The sequence below is a fragment of the Petaurus breviceps genome, unplaced genomic scaffold (genome assembly GCF_028583685.1).
Source record: "Petaurus breviceps papuanus isolate PSGF00001 unplaced genomic scaffold, PetGlider_PUasm1.0 64, whole genome shotgun sequence".
Taxonomy (NCBI): Eukaryota; Metazoa; Chordata; class Mammalia; order Diprotodontia; family Petauridae; genus Petaurus; species Petaurus breviceps.
In genome coordinates this window covers 3,404,823-3,422,280 of record NW_027186428.1, presented here as the reverse complement: position 1 = coordinate 3,422,280, position 17,458 = coordinate 3,404,823, and the positions used below count along the sequence as shown (strand labels likewise).

Below are 17,458 nucleotides of genomic sequence, written 5' to 3'. Positions count from 1 at the left end.
ATATATCCACTATGGAAATGTTTTGCATAGCTAAACATGTACAACCTATACTGAATTGCTTATCTTCCCAATAAGGGTGGGTGACAGGGGAAGAAGGGAATGATTCTGGAATTCAAAGTTTTAAAAAAATGTTTAAATATATATATATAATTATAATTATTATTATTATTTTTCAAATAACTGGGAAATAAGATATACAGATACTGGGGCATAGAGATTCACTGTGCCCTACTGGAAAGTCGGAGGCAGCATGGGAGCAGATATGGGAAAAAGCAGATTGGTAGATGGCATATTCAGTGGGATCACTGTTTTGGGGTGGTCGGGAGGAGGAAAAATGGGGAGAAAATTCTTAACTCAAAATCTTGTGGAAATGAATGATGTAAAATAAAAAAGAGAGGAAAAAAGTAGAAAAAAGAAAAAGAAAAAAAAGAAATGCAGGCTGATTTCAAAAAAACTGTAAAGACTTTCATGAATTGATGCTGAGTGAAGTGAGCAGAACCAGAACATTCCACACAGCAACAGCAACATTGTACAATGATTAACTATGATAGACTTAGCTCTTCTCATCCATACAATGATCCAAGACAATTCCAAAGGATACATGATGGGAAATGCTAACCACATAGTGAAAAAGAACTATAGAATCTGAATGCAAATTGAAGCATACTATTTTTATTTTGTTTTTTTCTTTCTCGTGGTTTTCCCTTTTTGTTTTGATTCTTCTTTCACAATATAACTAATGTAGAAATATGTTAAACATAACTGTGGAGAAGGGAGGGAACGGAGAGAAAAAAATCTTGAACTCAAAATTTTACAAAAATGAATTCTTAAAACTACCTTTACATGTAATTAAAAAATAGAATATTATTAAGGAAAAAAATTCATTAGGAAATATTCTGTGCATGTAGTCTAGTTCCTCCCTGGGTGTAACAATTTATCACAAAACCATTCATTTAGAGAAGTGTTATCAAACTCAAATAGAAAAAGGGGTTCATTAAACTATAAAGATATATGTAGATTGTATATCAATTTATAAAATTACACATTAATATTATCTATGTCTAATTGTATCTTTTATTCATTTTGTTAAATATTTCCCAATTATATTTTAATCTGGTTCAGGCTGCATTTGGGAGTGTTGTGAGCCATGTGCATCCTGTGGGTCTTTGTGTATCTGACATCAGGATAACACAGGATCTGGCAGCCCCTACACAGAGGGATGGAAGGGCTTGGAATATGATATTCCGGAGGTCAAAGGAATTGGGATTAAAAAATTTAGGGGCCAATTTTTGTAAAATTTATGAAGTAATATTGATGAGGGACTCTGATCCTTTCTTCTTCAAAGGATTCATAGAAAAGACAGGTAGATTGCCATATATTATAGTTTTATAAATCTTATCCCAGGAAGGAAAGGAGATGCTCAAAAATTAAATTATCAAATGTAATGGAAAGCAATTCCAATGAGAAGAACAAATACAAGTTATATGAAGGGACTAAAAATGGATGCACAGTATGATAGAGCTCTTGTCTTCCTGATGGGACTTTCTTCCACCCAGATTCTCTGACGCAGCTTCCTAGTTGAGAGACATTAAAAGTCTCAGCCGTGACTGGACCTCACTGACATGGCAAGTACCTGAGACCATGTGAATCTCCATCCTTTGATGATTTATAGACCACATACACATTCATATAATAGTAATAAGGAGACTAAAACAAGATTTCTATCAGGAAGACAACTATGGCTCAGTATAATGAATTATATTCAACAATTATTAATACAATCAAAATCAAATTATTTTATCAACAGATTTTTTTATCTGCTTTAGAAAAAAATAGTCTTTTATTATTTTTTTTAAAAAGCATAGGAATAGGGATGGCTAGGTAGCACAGTGAATAGAGAACCAGCCCTGGAGTCAGGAGGACCTGAGCTCAAATCCAGCCTCAGACACAACACAAAACTAGCCATGTGACTTTGGGCAAGTCATTTAGCCCCAACTGCCCTACGTACTCCCTTACCCCCCCAAAAAAGTGTAGGAATAAACAGATCATTCCTCAATATGTTAAATATCTAAAGCCAAGAACTGGCATTATCTGTAATGGAGAAATAGTAGCTGTCTTTCCAATAATATCAGAAACAAGGATGTGCATTTATCATTTCTATCATGAAACAGTACTAAACCACTTAAAAGTTATACAATCTAATCCTAAATGGAGCCTGCATCAAAGCAAAGGCTTTAAAGGGCTTTTTAAGGCTCCCTACTTATAAATCCATTCCCTTTTCCTTTGATTTCTTAAGGGTATGTCTGTTGAGACTTTCTGAGGCTTCAATTGCCACAAAGCTGAGTGGCAATGAGAGTACTGATTATGTCAGCTGCAAAATTTAATGGCCTTTTCTCAATCCTCATCCTTCTAGACCTCTCTGCAGTCTTTGATACTTGTCCATCAGTCTTTTCCATTTTGTAAGTCCTCCTCTCTAGGTTTTCATTACAATGCTTTTCTGTTCAGCCACTTCTTAGTATACTATACTGGATTTTCATCCAAGCAGTATGCACTAAAGTTGGTTTCCCCCCAAAAGTTTTCTCTGATCACTCTTCACTAATTTTTCTGGAAATCATATCAACTCTTATGGATTCAATTATCGATCATATGCAGATGATCTTCAGATCTGTTTTTCAAATCCTAATCTTTCTCTTCCAATTTCCAGTCTCTCCAACTATCTATTGGATATCTAGAACTGTATGATGCACAGAAATCTTTTCAAGTTCAACATATCCAAAACTAAACTTTCTCCTCTAATAGTTCCCTCTTTCACAATTATCTATTACTGCCTTAGCACACACACCCCATCCTAACATCACTTAGAATCACAACCTTGGTTTCATTCTACACTCTATTATCCAAATTCTGCCACTCCAAAATCCAATTAGCTGTCAAAACCTGTTATTACTTTTAAAAATAGTATTTTATTTTTTCCCAATTACATGTCAAGACAATTTTTAGCATTCACTTTTACAAGACTAAGTTCCAAATATTTTTCCCTCCCTCCCTACCCCCTTCTGAGAATGAGATGCAATTTAAGGTCATACATGTGGTATCATGTCAAACACATTTCCATAACAGACACCGTTGTGAAAGAAGGAACATCGAAAAGAAAAAAAAAACTGAAAAAGAATTAAGTAGTTAAAAATAAGATGCTTCAATCTGCATTAGTTCTGTTTGGCATTCAATGTGTTCATTAGTTCTTTATCTGGATGTGAATAGCATTTTTCCTTGTCAGTCCTTTGTGCTCATCTCAGATCATTGTGTTGCTGAGAAGAGTTGAGTTCTTCACAGTTGGTCATCACACAATGTTGCTGATACTGTGTAAAATATTTTCCTGGTTCTGCTCATTTCACTTTGCATCAGTTCCTACAAGTCTTTCCAGGTTTTTCTGAAATCTGCCTGGTCATAATTTCTCATTACACAATAGTATTCCATTACATTCACATACTACAGCTTGTTCAGCCATTCCCCACTGATAGGCATTCCCTCAATTTCCAATATTCTTTCCCCGTGAAAAGGGCTGCTATAAATATTTTTGTACACACACACACACATATATATATATATATAGATCCTTTCCCTTTTTTATGATTTTTCTGGGATACAAACCTAATAGTGGTATTGCTAGATCAGAGCATGTATAGTTTGATGGCCCTTTGGGCACAGTTCCAAAATGCTCTCCAAAATGGTTACATTAGTTTATACCTCCACTAAGAGTGCATTAGAGTCCCAATTTTCCCTCATCCTCTCCAACATGTGTCATTTTCCTTTTTTTTTTTGGGTCACATTAGCCAATCGGTTGTTGTGCTTCATTCTCAAAAAGGACCAAAATGACATCACTATGCTAGAGTCAAGTTTCAATGTATCTGACTGTGGCTGATCAGACCAATATGAGCTCAAAATGCTCTACCACAAGTCAGGCACAAATAGTCCATATGAACATCTGTAGTGAAGTCTCTAAATTTGTACCATCCTGCATTTCTTTTGAGCTGTTCCAATTCTGCTTTGATTGTAGAGAACAGAACCTTTTCTGATGTGGGCACCCCATGCTGAGCAGACCTGTGCCAGTGCCTGCCAGGTCACACAATTCCAAAGTTCTTAAGAGAGACCGTGCGAGTGTCCTTGTATTGCTTTTTCTGACCACCATGTGAACGCTTACTCAGTTCTCCAAGTAACAGTCTTTTTGGCAAGTGTACATTTTGTATTTAAAAAATGTGGCCAGCCCATTGGAGTTGTATCTGGTACCTTATCCTACTAAGTGATCTTCAGAATCTTTTTAAGATAATTCAAATGAAAGCAATTCAATTTCCTGGCATGGCACTGGTATACTGACCTGGTTTCACAGGCATACAACACTGAGGTCAGCATAACGGCTCAGAAGACCTTCAGTCTGGCAGTCAAATACCTCTTCTCTCCTATACTTTCCTTCAGAGCCTCCCAAACACTGACCTAGTGTAATGGGAATGGGAATCTGATGATCTTCCCTGCCCCTTAACAGACCTAGGGAGGAGTTTGAAGACCCCGCCTGCTTTGAAAGTAAATTCTGCCCCCTAATAGGCTGAATGTAATCACATGGAGCCTGTGATGGAGGGAATTTGCTAAAGGGTGGAGAAGAGCCCACAGGAAGCTTCCCTGCTTTGAAGATAAACTCTGCCCCCAATAGGGTAAATAAAATGACATGAAGCCTTGGTGGGAGGACTTTGCTGAAGGGAAGCACAGCCCACAAGAAGCTGGTAGCCAGAGTTAGCAAGACAGTGGGAGAGAGAGGTGCTCAGGCAAGGAGATAGAGAGGTTTGTGAGTACATATTGATCTTGTATTGGGAAGGTTAAAGGATGCTATGGCTCTCAGTGTTATTATGGATTCTTAATATCTTTGGTATTATGATGGAATCAGCTTATGGGTTTTGGGATTCAGTTTTCTGGTGTCTAAAAAAAATGCTTCAGCTCTGTCCTCTATATGGAGAGTTTGGTATATTTTGCGATCCAAAATCATATGATATTTACAGTCATGGTCGTTATCATGATCACGGGCGCTATAAATGTTGCACTGGCACTACACCTAGCTCTGATAACGGTGAAGTCAAGTTCGTTATCAATGTGTCCATCCCTGGAATGTATACTACCAAGGTAAATGAATTTATCCACAGCATTCAACACTTCTCCATTTGCTATAACTGATGGTTCCATGTATGGATGGTGTGGCGGTGGTTAATGGAGCACCTATGTTTTCTTGGTGTTGTTAGCCTAAAAGTAGCACAAGCAGCAGAGAATTGATCCATACTTTGTTGCATTTCAGATTCAGAGGCTACACTGAGTGCACACTCATTTACAAACAGAAAATCATGCACTAACACTCCCTCCACTTTGGTATTGGCTTGTAGCCTTTTCAAGTTGAAGAATTTACCATTAGTGCGGTAGCTGACTTTGATACCCTGTTCATACTCATTGAAAACGTTTGACAACATGTTTAGAAACATAATGCTAAAAAAGCATGGGAGCAAGCACACAGTCTTGTTTCACTCCATTAGTGACTGGGAAAGCACAAGAGCACCATAATCTAGAACTCAGGGATGCATGCCATCATTAAATTGACAAATAATGTTGATGAACTTCTCTGGGCAACTAAATTTTGACATAATTTTCCATAAGCCCTCATGACTAATGCCTTGGTTAAATCTACAAACATCGTATACAGACCTCTGTTCTGCTCCTGGAATTTCTACTTGAGCTGTTGGGCAGCAAACACCATATCAACTGTTCCTCAGCCCTTTCTGAAGCCATACTAGCTCTCAGGTAAATGATCATTCTATTAAAGGGGACTCTGGCAAGAGTCTTGCCAGCAATGACTAAGAGAGAGACCCCCCTGCCCCGTGATTGTCACAAGACAATCTATTTCCGTTATCTTTAAAGAGATGGAAAATGGAGGCATTCTTGAATTCCTGGGGGATAACCTCCTTTTACCATATAACCAAGAAAATTTCAGTCAGATTTTGTATGAGCAATGAACCTCCTACCTTGTAAATCTCAGCTGGAATAAAATCAGCACCAGATTGCCACATGATAGGAGCCTACTGGCATACAAAACCTCTTCTTCAATTGGAACAACAGGTAGGGAGGGACTGACTTCAACATGAGGTAAACAGTCAGTGGCCTCAGTATTGATTGATGATGGTCTATTAAGAATACTATGGAAATGTTCATCCCACCTCTCTAGGATCATATCTTCAACATTAATCAATGTGTAGTAATTCAGATGCAACATATGTCTTTGACCCATAAATAGCCTTCAGGGCATCATAAAAGCACTTTGGATTATTATTATCAGCATAAAATTGAATTTCATCTGCCTTCTTTCTAAGCCAAGAATCCTGCATCTCTCTAAGCTTTGCCTGTACCTTAATTTTGATCGAATTAAATACTGCCTTCTTAGAGATGGATGAACTATCCTGCTGCTAAAACCTGTGGAATTCTCATTTGTCATTTAGCAGTTTCTGAATTTCTCCATTATTTTCATCAAACCAGTGTTGGTGTTTGCAAGTGTTCTGACCCAGATGAGCAAATGCAGTGTTATACATTAAATCTCTGAAAGCTACCCACTACTTTTCTGCTCCACTGATGCCAACTGCATATTGGTTCAACTCTCCTTCCAAGTTAGCAACAAACTATTCACTAACAAAGAGGACAAGTTTATGATTTCGAGTGACTTTAATGCTACAGTAGGTTCAGACTGCCAGACCTGGCAGGGAGTCCTAGGGAAGAATGGCGTTGGAAACAGCAACAACAATGGTCACTTACTACTGAAGTCTTGGGCATCTTTTGACCTTCTCATCACCAACGCTGTCTTCCATTTACCTAAACGCAGTAAAACTTCTTGGATACACGCTTGAAGCAAACAATAGCATTTAATAGACTGTGACTGTAAGGAGAAGAGACAGGATGTGAGAGTGACAAAGCCAATGTGTGGTGCAGAGTGTTGGACTGATCATAGACTCATCCTCTCCAAGATAAATATTTGCATTCAACAAAAGTGGTGTTCCCAAAGGCAAAATGACTACCAGAAGAATTAATGTCAAGAAATCAGAGCTCTTTTCTGAGCCAATCTGATAGGGGTGAAGTGGTACCTCAGAGCTGTTTTAATTTTCATTTCTCTAATCAAAAGTAATTTAGAGCACTTCTTCATATGCCTATAGATATCTTTGATTTCTTCATCTGAAAAGTTCCTGTTCACATCGTTTCACCATTTATCAATTGGGAAAGGGTTTGTATTCTTAGAAATTCAATTCTCTATATAATTGAGAAATGAGGCCTTTATTGGAGACACTTGCTGTAAGGATAGTTTCCCAGCTTTCTGCTTTCCTTCTAATACTGATTGCACTGGTTTTGCTTATACAAAAGTTTTTTAAAAATCAAAATTTTATATTTTATATTTCACAATACTATATCTTGTTTGGTCACAAATCTCTAATTCACTTAACATCTTTTTGGGGAGGGAGGGAGAAGGCAAGGCAATCGGGGTTAAGTGAAGTGTCCAAGGTCACAGAGCTAGTAATTGTGTCAAGAGTCCAAAGTCGAATTTAACTCAGGTCCTCCTGAGTTCAGGACTGGTGTTCTATTCACTGCATCACCTAGCTGCCCCATTAACTTCTCCTTGAAGAATCTGAATGCTATATAACCATTTGGTGCATATATGCTTAGTATTAATATTACTTCATTGTCTCTGGTACCTTTTAGCAAGATGTAGTTTCCTTCCTTATGTCTTTTAATTAGGTCTATTCTTGCTTTTGTTTTGTTGGTTATCAGGATTGCTACACCTGGTTTGTTTGTTTTTCACTTCAGCTGAAGTATAATAGATTCTGCTTCAGCCTCTTACCTTAGCTCTGTATGTCTCTCTCTGCTTTATGTGTGTTTCTTGTAAACAACATATTGTAGGACTGGTTTTTGATCTACTCTGCTATCTGCTTGCATTTTATGGGAGAATGTCTCTCACTTCTTGTGCCAGGGAGGGGCTGCAGGCCCTGGTTGTTTACCTGGTACTACATTAATGTTGCCCTGAAGCTCATGGGGGGCACCTGTATCTCACACTGAGCTGAAGAGGTGGGGTGAGGATGGCTGGAACTGCTAGAGACCATAGGAGTTTGATAGTTGACCCTGGCTAAGGTGGGGTCCTAGTGCTACTGTCTGATGTATGCTGAGGCCAGTGGTATATTTCTGCATTTCTCCAGGGATACACTGAGGCATGGGGAGGTCTGGCCACTGGCAGTTGCCTTTTGCCAGAACTACAATGAAGCATGGGACAAGGGACCTGTTTTTCACAGCTGCCTGTTTGCTTAGACATCCTAGGATTGGCATCTACATGCCTGCTCGCAACTATACTGAAGGAAATGTAAGTTCTCAGAGTTGGAGACTTCCTATTCACATGTGGGAGGTCCTGGAGTTGGCATTTGCCTGCTCTACTACACAGGGGCTCAGGATCTCCCACTAATTTGCTGAGGTGGGGCTTGCTGGGATGCTTCCTCTCCTGGACTGCATTCCCCTTTTACATGAGTGAGACAGACCTTTTCTGCCAATCTCCAAGTGTCTTTGGTTCAAAAACTGTTTGAAGGAGGTAGAGTGAAGATGGCAGAGTAAAAGCAGGGACTTACTTGATCTCTCCCCCCAAACCCTCCAAATATCTGTAAAAAAGGACTCTAAATAAATTCTAGAGCTGCAGAACCCACAAAATGACAGAGTGAAACATATCTCCAGCCTAAGACTGGAAGGCCAAAAGGAAGGGTCTATCACACCAAGCTGGAAGCATAGCACAATCTGGTATGGTCTATGCTGGCACAGGCCTCAGGGGACTGAACTGCTTGCAGCTGTGGCAGTTTCCAGACTTCTCAACCCACTCATGCCAAAGACAGCATTCTAGGCCAGCAGGAAAACTCTATGAGACCTGGGTAAAGAGGAGCATGATTTGGCCCCCGCCCTGGGGTGGTGGAGGCCGTGCTACAGCAGCACTGGCTGCTTCCAGAGCTCTGGGCCCACAGACAGTGGGGGGTCCAACAGCTGATATAAAACCTCTGAAGCCTGGGATGGCATACCCACCCCTACCCCCAGTGCAAACAGAATCCTACCTTGACTAAGAGTTAGAAAGTCAAGTATTTAGCTAGGAAGATGAGCAAACAGCATAGAAAAACTAAGACTATAGAATCTTACTTTGGTAACAAAGAAGATCAAAATATACAACCAGAAGAAAACAACAAAGTCAAAGCTCCTAGACATAAAGCCTCCAAGAAAAACATGAATTGGTCACAGGCCATGGAAAGGCTCAAAAAGGATTTTGAAAATCAAGTAAGAGAAGTTGAGAAAAAAAACTTGGAAGAGAAATGAGAATGATGAAAGAAAATCATGAAAAAGAGTCAACAGCTTGCTAAAGGAGACACCCCCCAAAATAGTAAAGAAAATAGCACCTTAAAAAAAATAAGCTAACCCAAATGGAAAAGGAGGTCCAAAAGCTCACTGAAGAAAATAATTTCTTAAAAATTAGAGTGGAGAGAGCAGCTAGGTGGATCAGTGAGTAGAACACCGGCCCTGGAGTCAGGAGAACCTGAGTTCAAATCCGGCCTCAGACACTTAACACAAAAACTAGCCATGTGACCTTGGGCAAGTCACTTAACCCCAATTGCCCTGCCTTCCCTCTCCAAAATGCAAAAAAAAAAATAGAATGGAGCAAAAAGAAGCTAATGACTTTATGAGAAATCAAGAAATTATAAAACAGAACCAAAAAAATAAAAGAAAATAGAAGACAATGTGAAATATCTCATAGCAAAAACCACTAACCAGGAAAACAGATCCAGGAGAAATAAATTAAAAATTATTGGACAACCTCAAAGCCATGATAAAAAAAAGAGCCTAGATATCACCTTTCAAAATATTATCAAGGAAAACTGCCCTGATATTCTAGAACCAGAGGGCAAAATAGAAATGGAAAGATTCATGGATCGCCTCTTGAAAAAGATCCCAAAAAGAAAACTCCTAGGAATATTATAGACAAATTCCAGAGTTCCCAGGTCAAGGAGAAAATATTACAAGCAGTTAAGAAGAAACAATTCTAGTATTGTGGAAACATAATCGGATAACACAAGATCTATCAGTTTCTACATTAAGGGATCAAAGAGCTTAGAATATGATGGAGGTCAAAGGAACTAGGATTAAAACCAAGAATCACCTACCCAGCAAAACTGAGTATAATGCTTCAGGAGGAAAAAATGGATAATTCAATGAAATATAGGACTTTCAAGCATTCTTTTTCTTTTTAAAAATATATTTATTTTTGGTTTTCAACACTCATTTCCATAAGATTTTGAGTTCCAAATTTTCTCCCCATCTCTCCCCTACCCCCCACCCAAGATGGCAAGTATACTGATTACCCCTTCCCCCAATATGCCCTCTCTTATATCCCTCTCCATCCTCCCCTTTACACGTACCCTTGCCCTTTACTTTCTTGAAGGGCAAGATGGATTTCTATACCCCACTGCCTGTATATCTTATTTCTTGGTTGCATGTAAAAACAATTTTTTTTTTACATTTTTTTTCAAACTTTGAGCTCCAGATTCTCTCCCTTCTTTCCTCCTCACCCACCTCCATTGAGAAGATAAGCAATTCAATATAGGTTATACATGTGTAGTTATGCAAAACATTTCCATAGTAGACTTTCAAGCATTCTTTTTTTTTTTTTTTTAAGCAATCAGGGTTAAGTAACTTGCTCAAGGTTACACGGCCAGTTATTTCTGGGTGTGGTGCTGAGTGTCTGAGCCCGGGATTCGATCTCCAGGTCGTCCCAACACTGGAGCCAGTGCCCTTACTCGCTGGGCCACCTGGCTGCCCCTACTTTCAAGCATTCTTAATGAAAAGTCCAGAGCTGAGTAGAAAATCTGACATTCAGATGAAAGAATCAAGAGAAGCATGAAAAGGTAAACAGGAAAAAGAAATCATAAGGGACTTATTAAAGTTGAACTGTTTACATTCCTACATGGAAAGATGATATTTGTAAATCATGAGACCTTTCTGAGTATTAGGGTAGTTGGAAGAAATAGACAGACAGATAAATGGCACAGGGTGAGCTGAATATGAAGGGATAACATCTAAAAAATAAATTTGAGAGGTGAGACAGAAATATATTGGGAGAAGGAGAAAGGGAGAGATAGAATGGGGTAAACTATTTCACATAAAAGAGGCAAGAAAAAAGTTTCACAATGGAGGGGACGAAGACAGGGGAGGTGAGAGGGTATGAGTGAACCTTACTCTCATAGGATTTGGCTTAAGGAGGGAAAAACATACACACCCAATTAGGTATCTTACTGTACAAGAACATAAGGGGGAAGGGGATGGGGGGACATGATAGAAGGGGGGGCAGATTGGGGGAGGGGTAGTCATAAGTAAACACTGTTGAAAAGGGACAGGGTCAAAGGTGAAAATAGAGTAAGTGGGGGCGGGGATAGGATGAAGGCAAATACAGTTATTCTTTCACAACATGACCATTATGGAAGTGTTTTGCATAGCTACACATGTATAACCTATATCAAATTGCTTGCCTTCTCAATGAGAGTGGGTGGGGAGAGAAGAAGGGAGATAATTTGGAATGCAAAAGTTTCAAATACAAATGTTAAAAAATGGTTTTACATGCAACTGGGAAATAAGATATTTGGAACTCATAATCTTGTGAAAATGAATGCTGAAAACTGAAAATAAATAAATATTTTTTAAAAAGTTGTTTCACCCCAACTTTTTGCTGGTTCTACTATTCTAGGATTTGTTTGGGGGCACCTGTTTTATGGTTGCTTGGATGTGAATATGGGAGTCACAATGATTTACTGCTTACTCCACCATCTTGGCTCTTGGAAGTCCCCTAGATTCTGTAGTACTTTTCATCTCCACCTCTTCTCCTTAAATCTCTCTGCTATCACCCTGGTACAGGGGTCCTCACTTTATGGTAATATACCGTGGCAATAGTTTGTTGGTTTTCCTGTCTCTAGTCTCTCCCCAGTATTTCTCCAATCCCTCCTACAATTAATTTATCCTTCATTCAGGTGTAAAGCCTATCTTTCTAAAGTTGGATTCCCTTGGGATAACTGATACAGAGGAGTGGAAGAGAATGGACACAGAAAGATTTCCAGGCAAATACAGAAAAATACAGGAAAATAAAGTCAACAAGAGGGAATATAGATCAGTGGCAAAGGAGGGATTGTACTATGGGGCAGTGTGCTTTTCTAAGACCTACAATAACTGGCACTGTTCTGGGAGAGAGGCACAATGGAAATGGAAAACCCAAGGGGCAAGCCCAACAAGGCAGAAAGCAGAGGGGAGAGCCTAAAATGGATACCTTGGAATATGTGATTACATGAAGAATACCGAGGAAAAGAGAGAAACCAGTTATGAACCAGAGAAGGTAGAAAGCAGGGGTGAGGAACCTGCAGACTTCAAATCACATGTGGCCTTCTAGATCCTTGGGTGTGACCTTTTGACTGAGTCCAAGTTTCACAGAACAAATCCTTTTATTAAGGGGAGTGGTTCTGTGAAGTCTGGATTCAGTCAAAGGGCTTCATTTGAGAGCCTTGAGGCCACAGATTCCTCACCCCTGGTCTAGAGTAAACAGGAGATAGATAATGAAAAGAATAAAAAAAAATTCCTTTTTGGAAAGGGGCATCAAAAAAAAAAAAGGAATTAAAAAGACTAACAAACCAAGAGGAAGAGAATAAAGGGGAATAAACCTGACTTAGAGGGAAAAAAGGAAGATGTATGTAACCAAATAAAAGCAGGAGAATGGAACTAATCAACAAAACTCTAAAGGGAAAGGGAATGAGAATAAAATGAAAATAGCATCACTGGTAAAGGAAAGAGAGCCAATGGGAACAGGGTCACCTTAAAAAAAGATTGCAGTAAAGTAACTAAAGGAACATAAAGCAGAAGGGGAAAAAAACATTAACATGCAAAAAAAAAAGTTTTAGAAATAGATGGAAGAAAATGTAAATCTAGTTCTCATAACTTTAAATGTGAAAAGATTGAACAACTCAATGTAACAAAAAAGAGTGGCGTATTGGATAAGAAAACAAAAGTCCTACTATTGGGGCAGCTAAGTGGTACAGTGAATAGAGCACAGGCTCTGGAGTCAGGAAGACCTGAGTTCAAATGCGACCTCAAACACTTGACATACTTACTAACTCCTCAAACATTTGACATACTTACTAACTAAGTGACCTTGGGCAAATCACTTAACCCTAATTACCTTGTCTACCCCGCTCAGAACCGCTTTGGCTATATCTCAAAATTTTATGGTTATTTCATTATTTTCATTTTCTTTGATGGAATTCCTATTGTTTCTATGGCTTGTTCTTTGATCCATAATTTCTTTAGGATTAAGTTCTTTTCTCTCTGATTTTAAATTCTTCTATCAAAGGCCATTTACTGAATATAGATTTTGTTTTATTGTTATTCTGCAAAGGATCTGCTTAATATTTCTACTTTCCTACATGCCTATGAGGTTTTTATATCCTAGTAAATGGCAAATTTTTATAAAGACACCATGTACAACTTTCAAGATATGTTTGCTCCTTTCTGTTCCCATTTAGAAATTGCCAAAAATCTATCCTAACTTTTCTAAAAAACTATATTTAGGTATTTAACTTCATTCTTGTTTAATCCTTTAGTTATATCTGAGTTCTGTGACAACACTGAAAGTTTAAACTTTTATAGTTTTACTATTTCTTCCTGAAAATCACTTCATGTTTAGACTACTCTACTGCCTCCTAATAAGCCTACTAATAAACAATCTGATCTCACTAAAGCAAAGGTCTATGTCACCCCATCTATTCTCTTCCAGTGGCTCTATGCTACCTCCAGGATCATATGTAAATTCCTCTGTTTGGTAATTAAAGCTTTCATAACCTGTCCCACTACCTAGGCTTTATTCTACTCAATTCACAATCCATCCACACTTGCTCGCAGTTTCCTTGGACATAGTCCCTTTCTCTTTAGTTATCTCCCTCCTCAGAATAGCCTCGAATTTCCCCAGACTCTTTCAAGACTCAGTTCAAATGTCACCTTCTTCAGGAAGCTTTTCCTGACACCAGCCTATACACACCTGAGACTGCTGCATCATACTCTTAAAATTACCTTCCTTCTACTCTGTATACATCTTACATGTTTTTCTCCATTAGAGTGGGAGCTTCTTAAAGGCAGGCACTATCTCTCCCTTTCTTTGTATCCCTTATATCCCCAGCACTTGCAAAGTTTTTGGCACACAGCAAGCACTAGACTGACTGATAAACTCTTCTTCAAATACTGTTTATAGCAATCAGACAAGAAACAAGAAATTTAGGGAATAAACACAGCTAAAGTATAAACAAAATTAGTGCTTTTTGTAGATGACATAACAGTTTTCTTAAAGAACTCTAACAATCAACTAAATATTAATTGAAATAAAAATTAAGTATATGATTATAATACTAAAAAAAATTAGTTAGCCTTCTTGTATATTGCCAACGCAATGCAGGAGGAATAAAAAGAAAAATAAATCCCTGTCATTCTAGTTAAAGAATGTATAAAATTTCTGAGAATAAACCTATCATGACACACAACAAAGAATTATGTTGATACTTTTACAAAGCATTCTATATAAAAATAAACACATATTTAAATAAATGAAGAATGAACTGCTTATGGTTGGCTCATGCCAATATGAGAAAAATTATAATACTACCTATATTGATTTACAAATTCAGTGCTACAATAATCCTACTACAAAATAATTACTTTGTAGTATTAAAAAAATAACAAGATTCAACTGGAGGAACAAAAGAATCTTAAATTACTTTTAAAATTAGGAATGAAGAGGGTCTACTGGCACCAAATCTTTTTTTTTTTTTTTGCTTTTTGGAGGGGAGAAGGCAGAGTAATTTGGATTCAGTGTCTTGCCCAAGGTCACATGGCTAGTAAGTGTTACCTGTCTGAGGCCAAATTTGAACTCGGGTCCCCCTGACTCCAGGGCTGGTGCTTTATTCACTGCGTCACCTAGCCAACCCCAAATCTTAAATTATAATACAAAACAATAGCTGTAAATTATTTTGCTCTGTTACATTAATTTGTTATATGGAATAGTTTTGTGGTTTTGTGTGTGCATGTTTTTGAGGAGGGGGAAATGGGACAACTGGAAGGATGATCAAGAGAGGGGAGAGACTTATGGGGGAAGATTCAAGAGGTAGTGATACCAAAATATAAAGGAAAAGACATTTAATGAAACATTTTTTAAAATACAGAAAAGGGAGCAAAAGGAAGTTCAAAAGAGGACACAAAAAGTAGGCAGTGTTTGAATGAGTATTAGACTGAATAACAGGCTGCATATCATAGTTTCACAGTCAGTATATTTCACAGTATATACTTTGTATATACATAGAAATGTCTATGTTTGTTGATGTTTCACTTCATAATAATTAAAAATATTAAAAAGAAAACAGAAGCAGTCATGCCAAACTAATCTTATTTCTTTTGACAGGTTAGTAACTGGTAAATAAGGGGAATCTTGTAGACATAGTTTACCATGATTTTGGCAAAATATTTAATAAAATATTTCATGAGTTCATATGGAGAAGATAAAAACATATGGACTAGATGATAACATAATCATATGGCTTCCGAACTGGTTGGATGGTTAGACTCAAAGAACAGTCTTCTGTGCTGGGAAATATTTTGGCAGGCCATAGGTTGTGCGGGCCTGCTTTAATGATGGTTTGATCTCAATTCAGTAGAAGGTCTCCTCCTAGGTATACCAGGAGACTGAGCTTGGCCCTGTGCTATTCACTATTTTTATCAATGACTTGGATAAAAACATAAATTGTCATACTCATTACATTTGCAGATGTACATAAAGCTGGGAGAAAGAGTCAATATACTGAATGACAGAATTAGATCCTCACAGGCTAAAAGAGTACACTAAGTCTAAAAAGATGAAATTTTTTTTTAAAGTATTAAGTCTTATTCCTGGGCTCAAAAAATAAATTTCACAAGTACAAGATGAGGAAATATCATTATCAATATCAAAAAATAAGGAAAGCAGCTAATATTTACATAGTGCCTTGTACGTGCCCAGTACTGTACTAAGCACTTTCCAAATAATAACTCATTTGATCTTCACAACAAGCAGGTGCTATTATTATCTTCATTTTACAGATCAGGAAACTGAGGGAAGCAGAGGCAAAGTGACTTGCCCATGGTGATATAGTTAGGAAGTATCTTAGGCTGGATCTGAACTCAGGTCTTCCTGATTCCAGGTCCACCAATCTATCCACTGTGCCATCTAGCTGCCCTGGTTAGGGAGCAATTTATCTGAAAAAGACCTGGGGAATCTTAAAAGACTGTAGGCTTAATATGGACCAGCCACACAATGTGGCAACCAAAAGGCCAGGAAAAACCTCCTGCAAAAGGTGAGATCTGAGCTGAGTCAAGGACACTAAGAGGCTGAGATGAGGAAGGAGAAGGGGATGGGAGGAGGAAAACAGATCAAGTGCAAAGGTACAGAAATGACAAATGGAGTGCCATGTGCAAGGAACTGCACGTTTTCCAGTGTGCCTAGATTATCAAGTAGGTGGGAAGACATAAAGTGGAGGAAGACTTGAAGGGCAGGAAGGGACCAAGTTAAAAAAAAAATTTCAAGGCCAAACAGAGGAATTGATATTGGATCCCTGAAGTCCTAAGGAACAAATGGGGCTCACTAAGAATGGAGGGGGGCCTGATGAGATGCATGTTAAGTAAGTCATTTTAGGAACTGAGTGAAAGATGGAATTCAGTGGATTTGGAGGGAAAAGGTAATTTCGTTTTGGGCATGGGTGAGTTTGAGATGTCTATAAGATATCAAGTTCATGGTGTCCAAGAAGCATTAGGTGATGAATGGGTATAAGCTTAGGGGAGACACTAGGATCTGGGAATCATAACTTACAGAACTTAATAAAAAAAAATAACAGCATGAAGATTTTGTTTTGATAGAATTAAAACAAGGAGAAAAAAGTAAAGGTTGGTAAGACGGATTTGATACAGACAGCAACAGAAACTGGCACTGACCCTAGAGAAAAGGTTCTAGCAGATTAAGAATGGAGGATTCACTGACTATCGTAATCTTCTAGGAATCTCTCTGTATATTTAAGTAAAATTTCTGTCATGTTGCAGCAATTATTTGCAATAGCCACTGCTACAGTGTCTATTCTTAGTTCACCTTTGCTATACATAAGACCAAAAGCTAGGACCAATATGCACAGGGCATTTGAAAGAAGTCACAGATGTATACGTAAGTAAAATAAATTATTTCCTTAATCCTTAAATTAGAATTTCACAAGAGTAAAATTTCACATATTAGGATGTCACATTTATTGGGAGGATAAAACTTGCA

The 17,458-nt window shown here is 38.0% G+C and overlaps 1 protein-coding gene across 1 annotated transcript in view; it reads right to left on the bottom strand.

Annotated features, from left to right (window-relative positions):
* The window catches only part of TDRD9 (tudor domain containing 9), a 239,348-nt gene that overhangs the window by 97,316 nt on the left and 124,574 nt on the right, over positions 1-17,458 (bottom strand). The gene's annotated exons all lie outside the window — the stretch shown is intronic.